Here is an 11,218-nt window from a genome sequence, read left to right as displayed (position 1 = left end):
CTATTCTTGAGAACTCTTTGTGGAGTCTTCTCAGAGCCTGCCTTGAGGCTGCAGCCAACTTCAAAAATCTCATCTCAAGATCAAGTCTGTGTTTTCTGGCTGGGATCCTTCATGCCTCCATGAATCTGGCTTCTCTCTTTTATCTGCTGCAGATCCCAAGTGTCTGTGAGGCGACAGGGCTGAGGAATCTGCAGAGCCTAGAGCCTGGAGTCACAGTGACAATTCACACAGGTACACAACCCTGTTCATTTGTCTAACACACACACACATACACAACCCTATTCGTTCATCACACACACCCCCCACACACACACAACCACACAGTCTCTCACAGGCACACACAATCTCCTCCTCTGCTGCTCAAGAAGACAGGCCTGAAATTCCACTGAAGCTCCAGGCATGACACGCCTCGTCGACGCCCTGGGTCTTTCGGTCTTCGGCGCCTTTCATCCTCATCGCCGGTTCCATTCCAACCAGGGGCTGTGGAAGCCTCCACTGATTTCTTTTCTTTGGACACGATCTACTCACCATGTAGGGCCTACAGCTGCTCGGACACCGGAAAAAGACCTAGCGCTCGAGGGTGATCCAAGCGCGGTGACTTCTGGGAAATGTAGTCCATTTGGAATAACCACGTCCACGACGCCCGCCGTTCTGCAGCCTATGCTTGGAAGGCGCATGCGCAAGAGCGTGGCCAACGGCCCCGTTGGTTGACCTGCTCTATTAAGGGCTATGATTTCAGGTCGTCATGCGTGTTTAGAGGAGGCGAGTGGAATCTTGAGTCTCGGCTGCAGAAGGCAGAGCACAGCTATGCAGACCTCAAAGCCTCAAACCTGCGTGAGAGGAGAAGGTGGCGAGTTCCAGAGTATGGTCCGCGGTTGGTACTCTAGGTGCGAGCTCTCTGAGGACAGGGGCTTTTGTTTTTCGCGCTCCCAGGTAGCGCCAGCGCGTATAGTAGCTCCAGGAGCACAGCAGGCGTTAAGTGTGCATTAGTTTTAGAGCAAGAACGCCTGTGTGTTTTGTGTTTTCACTCTGTGACATTGTGGAATTCATTGTGTGAGACCATGGATGGGGTTGTATTCCTTATTATGGTTTGTTTCTAAGTGTGTTACTTTGGACTTTTTTAAAATGGATTTGTTTCAGATTTTGAGATTACGTAAATTTTTAAAGCCCTCTCCCTTCACTCCAACTCCCACTCTGAAATTTCCCATGCCCATTTGCCATCCTCTCACTTAAAATACGAATCTGGCTGATTTGTCCAAGGTGCATACCACTATGGCCTACTTATCCATTAGGCAGAATGGGCAAAGTACCAAGAGCCCACAGAAATGTTTTCTTTCAAAATAAGAAAATGAATTTTAAGGTCAAAGAAACTTAATATCGTAGTTACTGGCGAGTGTATAAATTGATACAATCTCTTTGGAAAACTATTTGGCAAGATCTATTGAATTTGAATATATGCATTTGCTATAACCTAGGAGTTCCATTCTTTAACCCCAAAGTGTGTATACATATTCACCAAAATACATGAATGGGGATGTTTGTGGCATTGTCATTTTAATTGGAATTGCATTCAATATGTGGGTACTTTTCAGGAAAATTGGTATTTTAAACGTTGTGAAAAGGCTGGGTGTGGTGGCTCATGCCTGTAGTCCTAGCACTTTGGGAGGCCAAGGTGGATGGATCACTTGAGACCAGGAGGTCGAGGCCAGCCTGGCCAACATGGCAAAACCCCATCTCTAGTAAAAATACAAAAATTAGCCGGGTGTGGGGGCACGTGCCTGTAATCCCAGCTACTTGGGAGGCCGAGACAGGAGAATCACTTGAACCCAGGAGGTGGAGGTTGCAGTGAGCCAAGATCGTGCCACTGCACTCCAGCCTGGGAGAAAGTATTAGATTCTGTCTCAAAAAAAAAAAGAAAAAAAAAAAAAAGAAAGAAAAGAAAAAAAGAAAATTGAGAAGGGACTTCCAGGAAGATGGAGTAGATGTACTTTTTTCTATTTGTCCAACGAAGTACAATCAAAACCCTGGGCATTGGTTATAAAAAAAAAAAAGAGAGAAAAAGAAGACTGAGTGGTAGAGAAAAGGTAGACTGGTGCTGAGTTCCCTTGGTTTTCTTTGTGCCTCCTTTGTGCCAGACTTAAAGCCAAAGAAGCCAGCAGTCCCAGTATACCAATGGGCACAGACAAAAAGTCCCAGCAAAAGCCTGCTCTCTTTAGCCAAAAGACAAGGAAGAGGGCAGCCTAGCAAGAATGAAAACTTTTAGACAATTACTGCCGTGCTCTAGTCAAACACCACAGGAAAAACCTTCACCACTATCCCCAGCATGCAAGCAAAGACCCGTGCTTCCACCGTTGCCTGGAGAGTTAGGACTTTCCTCACCACACAGTGAGGAATGAGGCCATTCCCCACCCCTTAACCCAGTGCTAACAGTAGGAACCACATGGAGTGCAGTAATAAGGCACTCCGTTCCCTCCAAAGAAAGGTATCAGTGGAGGTCTAGTGGGAACTCCCATCCCTGCAACTAGTAATGAGCACTCCCATGGGTATCAATAGAGGCTGAGTGGGAAATCTGGATTTCTGTCACCACCTCATAATAATGAGGCAGGACCCAATTCCCCTACCACAGTGATGTCAGAGGAGAGCAGGTGATATAAACTGAATTGTGTACTCCACTCCCTGAGTCCATATGTTGAAGTCCTAACTCTCAGTACCTCAACATGTGGACTGTATTTGGAGATAAGGTCTTTAAAGAGGTAATTAAGGTTAAATGAGGTCTTTGTATGGGCCCTAATCCAGCATGATTGGTATCCTTATAAGAAGAGGAGGAGATCAGGACACAGATACTCAAAGGGTGTGTGAAGGTAGCATGCCTCCCAGAAGAATATGGCCATCTACAAGCCAAAGAGAGAGGCCTCACAAGAAACAATACTGCTGACACTTTGATATCAGACTTCTACCCTTCAGAACTGTAAGGAAATTAATTTGTGTTGTTTAAGCTGCCCAATTGGTGGTACTTTGTTAGGTATCATCCAAAGCCTCATATCATAAAACCAAAAATGTTCAGTTCTGACAGAAAATACTTATCACACCAAGAACTAGGAAGATCTCAAACTGAATGAAAAAGACTCAATAGATGCCTACACTAGTATAGAAATATTATAACTGTTTGACAAGAATTTTAAAGCATCCACCTTAAAAATGCTTCAGACAGTAATTATGAACATGCTTGAAACAAATGAAAATATAGAATGGGTCTCAGCAAAGAAATCAAAGATATAAAGGAACAAGGAATTCTGAGACCTGAGAAATTAAGTAACCAATTAAAAACTCATTGGATGTATTCAGCAGAATGGAGAGAACAGAGGACAGAATCAGGAAACTGGAAGACAGAACAGTAGAAATGACCCAGGATGAACAACAGACTGGATAAAAGACCAAAAACACAAAAATGTGTAAAACTAAACAGAAGTTGAAATAACAATTATAGTCAAACATAGCAATACTCTGCTGACACTAATTGATAGAATAGATGAAAAATCAATAAGGACAAAGAAAACTTGAACAATATTATCAACCAATTAAATGTAATTGACATAACATTCTGCCAAACAACAGCAAATTGCCCAATTTTTCCAAGTACATATGTCAAGATAAGCCATAACCTGGACCATACAACAAATCTCAAAAGCTTTATAAGGATTCACGTTATTCCACAATGGAATTAAATTAGGAATCAGTAACAAAAAGCAGGAACTAAATAACCTTTTTCTTTCTTTTTTTTTTTTTTTTTTGAGACAGAGTCTCGCTGTGTCACCCAGGCTAGAGTGCAGTGGCACAATCTCAGCTCACTGCAACCTCCACCTCTTGAGTTCAAGCGATTTTCTTGCCTCAGCCTCCTGAGTAGCTGGGACTACAGGTGTAAGCCACCACACCCGGCTAATTTTTGTATTTTTAGTAGAGACAGGGTTTCACCATGTTAGCCAGGCTAGTCTCCAACTCCCGACCTCAAGCGATCTGCCTTCTGGGTCTCCCAGAGTGCTGGGATTACAGGTGTGAGTCACCAGACCGGGCCAGCATTTCACAGTCAATAGGTCAAATAAAATAAAATTAAAAACAAAAACAACATATGAAAACATATAGGATGTAGATAAAATAAGACTTCAAGGAAAATTTATAGCATTAAATGCCTGTATTAAAAGAGGAGAGTGTCTCAGTGACTGATATGGTTTGGGTTTCAGATGCTCTTCTTTTGCTCGTTTCTTAAGATAAACACTGTATTAGTCCATCAGTGACTGATATGGTTTGCATCTGTGTCCCCACCAAATCTGATGTCGAATTGTAATCCCCAGTGTTGGTGGTAGGGCCTGGTGTTAGGTGAATAGATCATGGATGTGGAGTTCTCATGAATGGTTTAGCACTATTCCCCTTTGGTACTGTATAGTGAATGAATTATCAGGAGATCTGGTTGTTTAAAAGTGAATGGCACCTCCTCCCTCGCTCTCCTCCTCCTGCTCCAGCCATGTGACTTGTGCCATAAGTAAGAGCTCCTTGAGACCTCCCGAGAAGCAGAAGCCACTGTGCTTCCTGTACAGCCTGCAGCACTGTGAGCCAACTAAACCTCTTTTCTTTATAAATTACTCAGTCTTAGGGATTTCTTTATAGCAGTGTGAGAACAGCCTAATATAGTGACCTAAGCTTTTACCGTAAGAAACAAGAAAAAAGAACATCTGAAACCCAAAGCAGGCAGAAGAAAGGAAACAAACAAACAAAAAAAAAAAAAAAAAAAAGAGAGAGAGAGAGAGAGAGAAATCCATGAAATATGCACACCTGTTCACGATAACACATTCAACAAAGTAGAAATGGAAGGGAACTTCTTCAACATGATAAAGGGCACCCACAGCTAATATCCTACTTAATGGTGAAAGACAGAGTACTAAGATCAGAGACAAGACAAAGATGTGCACTCTCACCACTTTTTTTTTTTTTTTTGAGATGGCAGTCTTGCTCTGTTGCCCAGGCTGGAGTACAGTGGTGCGATCTCAGCTCACTGCAACCTCCACCTTCCAGGTTCAAAGGATTCCCCTGCCTCAACCCTGCCTACCCCTCCCGAGTAGCTGGAATTACAGGCGCCTACCACCACGCCCAGCTAACTTTTGTATTTTTAATAGAGATGGGGTTTCACCATGTTGCCCAGGCTGGTCTTGAACTCCTGACCTCAAGTGATCTCCCTGCCTCAGCCTCTCAGAGTGCTGGAATTACAGGCATGAGCCACCATGCCCGGCCAACTCTCACCACTTTCATTTGATACACGCTGGGGGTTCTAGCCAGGGCAACTAGGCAAATAAATGAAATAAGAGACATCCATATGGAAATGAAGAAGTAAAATGAAGAAGGAAAGCTATATTTGCAGATATAATTTTATATACATAAAGTCCTAAAGAAATCACAAAAAACTAATAAGACTAGTAAATGAGTTCAGCAAAGTTACAGGAAGATCAATATGCAAAAAAAAAAAAAAAATTGTGTTCTTACACACTAGCAATGAATAATCAAAAAAATGAAAGGAAAACAATTCCATTTACAATAGAATTTAAAGGAAGAAAATACTTAGGAATAAAGTTAACAAATGAAGAGGAAAGTTTTTACAATGAAAACTATAAAACATCATTGAAAGAAATTAAAGATGACCTAAATAAAAGGAAAGACATCTGTGGTTCATGGATAAGAAAAGTTAATGTTAAGATCCAATCCCTCCCAAATTGATCTATGGATTCAATGCAATCCTTATCAATATCCTAGCTGGCTCCCCCCACCACCACCACATCCGAAATTGACCAGCTGATCCTAAATTCATATGGAGACACAAGGGACCGAAAATAACCAAAACAACTTTAGAAAGGAAGAACCAGGTTGGAGGACTCACATTTCCCAATTTCAAAAGTTACTAGAAAACTACAGTGTGGTACTGGCATAAGGGTAGACATGCAGATGAGTGGAATAGATTTCAAAGTCCAGAAATAAGTCCTGACATTTATTGTCAATTCATTTTCAACAAGGGTACTATGGCCATTTAATAGGGGAAAGAATAGTCTTCTCAATAAATGATGGTAAGACAACTGGATATCTGTCTGCAAAGAAAGAATGAAGTTGGAATTCTACTTTATACCATACACAAAAATTAACTCAGATCACTGACCTAAACATAGGAGCTAACACTATAAAACTCTTCAAAGACAACACAGGGGCAAATCTTCATGAGTTTGGAATAGGCAGTGATATTTTAGATACACCAAAAGCACAAGCAAAATAATAAATAGGAGTATATCAAAATTAAACCTTTTTACTACAAATGATACCATAAAGAAAGTGACAAGATACCCACTAAATGGGAGACAATATTTGTCCATCATACATATGACAATGGACTTGTATCTAGAATACAAAAACTCTTAGAATGCAACAATAATAATTTTAAAAAAAAACAGATAATCCAATTTCTGGAAGTCAGTCTGATTTCTGGGAGGATCACTCCCATCCTCACAACAAAAAAACTAAAGAAATTAATTTTTTCTGGATCTGTCAGATAATAGAGGTCACAAGGCAAACCACAAGCCCTAAATCTGGAGAGAAAAGCAAATAGAGATCAGCTTACTTGGAGCAGAAGGACCAAGTAAGACCATTTAGGCAGGGAAAGAATATTGGTAACTAAGTGTTACCAATAACACTGCTAATTAAGTATTACCAGCTAATTGGTAATATTTATTGGCAGTTTAATTATTACCAGCTAATTAGTAACTAAGTGTTGGTAACTGTTACTAATTAGCTGGTAATAAGTAATTAGCAATGTTATTGGTAGGAATGCTTAATTGGTAATTTAGAGAATTCATTGGAGGCTAGCTTCAAAAATCTTCCAGGGACCTAGTCTTAGGGGGAGCTTCACATTTTCATGGAATTTACCTCCAGTAATGCTACTAGGTTCTCATGGTGAATATACAAGAAAAATCTCATGTTTTGGAGGAGGACAAAAGTAACTATTTTGAAATACACTGAGAGTGTTCCACGTAACAAAGGACTGCTCTCCAAGGGAAATGACTTTATCAAATACTTATATAACTTGGGAGAAAGGCAATATGCCAACTCCTGCCCTCTTTAGCCTTCCTGTCTCACCTAAGGGGAAAACAGAAAGACTAAGAACTGCGTCTGAAGGTCACAGGCCAGGGACTCAGGCCTACTAAAAGACAGATTAAATCATGATTGTAGAACACTTCCCCTCTCCCCACACTTTACCACATATCAATAGGATTCTTGTATAACAACAGGATAATAAAACTGAGAAGGCTGCAAGACACAGATTCTGTTTTTAAACTTCTTAGGGAAATTCAAAGACAACAGGAAGGGAAAAAGAAGGGACACGAGAGAAAAGTAAAACTGAAACCTCTGACACCTTCAGCTAAATCAAACACTAAACAGCCCAACACCTAGGCAGATTAACATAAAACCTCACACTTAGCTGAAGCTCCCACACTGCCTGCTATATAGCTGTCTACAGTCATGTATTCTCCTGTCCTGCACGATGTAATCACACTCTGCAAGAAGCTAAAGCTTACTGGCAGGCCCTCACTTATCTAGGTATATCCAAACCCTGATGTATGACAGCACACAGGGACCTACCATTGCCAATGACCTACTCTGCTGCATCAAGGAACTGCAGTAGATTAGATTTGTCCTTGTCCCATTCTATTGGTTCCTCATGTGATGCCCTTTTGGTATAATCCAATGCCCTACAAACTAGCCAACTTACACCCATTGATGCCCCACCACTTAATTTCATCCTTTGGGTGAAATGACCCCCACACAAAAGCCTTTAAAACTATACCTCCCTTCATGCTTAACGCTTGGGACCTGGACATGATAACTACTCCCTATGGTCTCCACAGTGACCTCCACCACCATATTAGCACCAGTCCAACAATCTATGCTTCACTCTGCATTATTCCTTCGTCATGACACCACATCCTACTTTCTTCAACTTTCCAGATAATACATGTGAAACAGCAACAGAACATGTCATCCAAGAGATAAAACTCCAACAAAGCTGGGCCTGCCAGTAGGTGTCCCAATCTGGGTAACCACTCGTACAACTAATTTCCACACTCTTGGAGGTATTTGATATCCATACTACTATCTAGTCGCCATCCTCTCTGGTCACCCTCCAGCTCCTTTACTTCCCCAGGCACTCCCTCAACCTCATCAGGTTCTTCCTCATGAAATTTCCCTTCACAGTCCCACCTTTTCTGCCCTCTATCAACGATTGATAGTATATAAAGCCATTGAAAGTACAAGGGTCTCACACATATGCACTGGTGAATGCCCTTCCCATAAAAGGGGATACCAGGCCACCTTTTTATATATTATAAATTGGGCCTCATCACAATCTTTGGTATAACAGGCATAAGTCTAGATCTTTTCAGTTCTGTAGCAGACTTCGTTCTTAGAGCTGCCAGGCAAACAACGTCACAATTCCTGGCAGACCATATACACCAAATAGCCCAAGATTTAGAAGCCCTTAATGAGATAAAGCTCTGTAGCTGTCATGGTAGTTGATAAAATACTGCATTAGACAAACTAGTGGCATCTCAAGGTGGCCCTCTGAAGGGAACCTCTGGCTGCGTGTAGGTCAATAAAAACAGGAGAGCTCTCCAGAATCGTTCAATAGATAAAACAAACCAAAACAGTCAACGATGTTACTAAGTTACTAAAATGTAGCAAGAGTTTCTGAATCCCCATTTCTTCTGACTGCCTCCTTCTGCCTGGATTAACATCATCTGGTGCCACATTATCTTACAGGGAGCTATTATCGTTGTTGGCCTAATTTTATTGGGTCAACTTTGCATATTTGGCCTCTCTCAAATGCAAGTTTATTTACAGGAAACCTGGGAGTTTGCTGCTAACCCAAACATCAGGGGTGAATTGTTAAGATTGGAGGAAACTTGGAGTTTGACTTAGTGCAAGCCACCTATAGGCATCTCTTGCCTATGTCCAGTCTCCTTCACAATCCTGATAAGGTTCACTTACTGCTCCACAAGTGCATATGCCCTCCACCACCTCTTTTAAACTCTGTGCTGGCAGGACATCCCCCTTTATAAACTGACTGAACACTGACTATTCTTTCTCTCTATTTTGGACCTTTTTTTGGACAGCCCTCCCACCCTTGTAATCATCTTTCTTTGATCATTCCAAAGGACTGCTGTCAGGAGTTTTGACATACAAACCTAACCTTGGAAGGAATTTTGACATTCAAACCTATCCTTGGAAGAAGTTTCCCCACATCATAGTAGAGGTGCTGTAATAGGCATATACATTGGGAGGGAAAAGCACTTTTTTTTTTTTTGCAGATGACAGGATTGTCTACACAGAAAATCCCAAGTAATCAATAGAACAGCTACTTAAACCAATAACTAAATTTGGCAAGATCATAGGACACAAGGTCAACATAAAACAATCAACTGTATTTCTAAATATTGAAAAAGAACAATTGAAAATTGAAATTTGAAAAACAGTACTAATTTAGAACCCCCCAAAAAGGAATATGTAGGTATAAATCTAATAAAGCATGTGCAGGATCTACAGGTTAAAACTACAAATTACTGAATAAGGGAGTCCTAAACAAATAGGCAGATACTGTGTATATGGTTTAGAACATTCTCAGTATTGCTAAAATGTCAATTGTCCCCAAACTCATCTATAATATTCATTGTAATCTCAATAAAAATCCCGGCAAATTATTTTTACAGATGACAAAGCTGATTCTGGAAATTACGGCAAGGCAAACAAATGTGATAGCCAAAATAAAATAATGAGTTGGAAGACTCACACTATCTGGTTTCAAGACGTTATATACAGATACAAAAGTCAAGATGTGCAATATTTGGCAAAATGATAGACACATAAATCAATGAAACTGCACCGAGGCCAGAAAAAGACCCATACACATATGGTTAGTGGATTCATAAAGGTGCCATGGCAATACTGAAAGAATAGTTAATTGGATTCTCATATGCAAATAGTGGACCTCCCTTATATATCATAGACCTAAATATAACACCTGAAAACATAAAAGTTGTGATAAAAAAGTGGGAGAAAAATCTTTGTGACCTTGGATTAGGCAGAGTTCTTATATTTGAAACCAAAAGCACAATCCACCAAAGACAAAAAAGGAACTTCATTTAAAAAAAAATTTCTAGTGTGAAAAACACTGTAATGGAATAAAAACACAAGTCACATAATGGTATACAATATTTGCAAAACACATAACTGACAAAGATATCTATCCAGAACATATAAAGAACTCTCAAAAATCAATAACAAACAACCCAGGTTTTAAAAAAATGGACAAAAGATTTGAACATATTTCACAAAAGAAAATAGGCATATGGGTAGCAAACAAGCAGTAAAGATGCTCAATGGCCATTAAGGAAATGTAAATTAAAACCAAAATGAAATCCCAGTATAAAACCTTTGAAATCCTAATAACAAAATTAAAAAAAAAAAAAAAAAAACCCTGACATACCAATTGTTGGTGAAGTTAAGGTACTGGGACACTGGTAGTAGGAATGTAAAATGGTACAGTTATTTTAGAAAAGTCTGTCAGTTTTTCATAAATATACTGTTACCACACAACCCAGCAATTCCACTCCTAGATATTTACTAAGACAAAAGAAAATGTGGATACACAAAACTGTTTGCAAATGTTGACAGCAGCTCTCTTCATAATCACTACAAACTGAAAACCCAAATATCCCACCAGTGATAAATGGATAAACAAACTGGCACATCCATATGACTACTACTCAGCAATAAAAAGAAATGACGTCTGTACTGATATATGCAACAAGACAGATGAGTCTCAGAAGCATTAAGTGAAAGGTGCCAGACTCCAAAGGAAACATACTCTAGGATTCCATTTATATGACATTCTGGAAATGATATAAACTATACAGATGGAAAATGAGTCAGTGGTTGACAAGGGCTGGTGATGGGGAGAGGGACGGACTAAACAGAACAAGCAAGTTTCAGGGCAGGGGGTGCTAGAACTGTTGAATGTCTTGATTGTGATGGTGGTGTTCACATGACAGCACTTGCCAAAATGCATAATGATACACTAGTCAGTTTCACTGTATATAAATTATTCCCTAATAATGTAAAAAAAAGTCAGTTT

The sequence above is a fragment of the Piliocolobus tephrosceles genome, chromosome 21 (genome assembly GCF_002776525.5).
Source record: "Piliocolobus tephrosceles isolate RC106 chromosome 21, ASM277652v3, whole genome shotgun sequence".
Classification (NCBI taxonomy): domain Eukaryota; kingdom Metazoa; phylum Chordata; class Mammalia; order Primates; family Cercopithecidae; genus Piliocolobus; species Piliocolobus tephrosceles.
Note: the sequence above shows the minus strand (reverse complement) of the source record.